Source organism: Myotis davidii, unplaced genomic scaffold, assembly GCF_000327345.1.
Source record: "Myotis davidii unplaced genomic scaffold, ASM32734v1 scaffold43, whole genome shotgun sequence".
NCBI lineage: Eukaryota > Metazoa > Chordata > Mammalia > Chiroptera > Vespertilionidae > Myotis > Myotis davidii.
The window spans coordinates 518,968-519,774 of NW_006294590.1; positions in this window are offsets into that span (position 1 = coordinate 518,968).

Below are 807 nucleotides of genomic sequence, written 5' to 3' on the forward strand. Positions count from 1 at the left end.
TCCTCCCTGGTCCAGCACACCCTCCCTCAGGGCTGGGGTTCAGGCCAAGGGCTCTTCTGAGCTGCCACCGGCCCAGCCACTCCCCTCCCGGGCAGCAATGCCTCCGGCTCCCAGCAGGTTTGTGGGGGGGCACCATCCCTGCTGGGTGGCCCCCTGACCCTAGAACCCCCCGCTTCTTCCCAGGCCCCCAGGACAGCCCACAGCCAGCCTGGCAGGTGGCCAGAGGCTGAGCGAGAGGGGCATCTGCTCTGGGACTGTCTGCCACAGACGGACAGACAGGGGGACAGGAAGACAGGGTGGGACGTACCTGCCGCGGGCCAGGGCCCGAGGCTGGGGCTCTGACCGCTGGATCCTAACCCTGGCGCCTGCTGAGTGGCTGGGGAGGCTCCCGGAAGAGCCTGAACTTTGGGGAGGGGAGCAGGAGTGGGGGGGGCGCCGTCAGGCGGGATTGCACTTGGGATCTCAGGATTCCGCTCCGTGGAGGTCGGAGGTCCCGTCTCCAGGCCTCGGTTTTCCTGTAGGGAGGTGCCTGGGCCCTGAAGGAGGCCCCCGGCCCTGGGGTGGGGTGGGGGTAGGTGGGCAGGAGTTAACAGGTTTTGCTGGGATTTCGAGGGAGGTGCTGATTGGGGAGGGAGGGACCCGGGTGGGAACTAGGACCAGAGCCCGGGATTCAGGAGAGAAGCCGCCCAGCCCCACCCCGGGTGCTGTCCCTCCCGGAGTTTGCGTAATCTCTGTGTTCCCCTCCCTCCTGGCCGTGCAGGTGAGGAAACTGAGGCCCAGCCGAAAAGGTGGGCCAGGGGAGGGGCA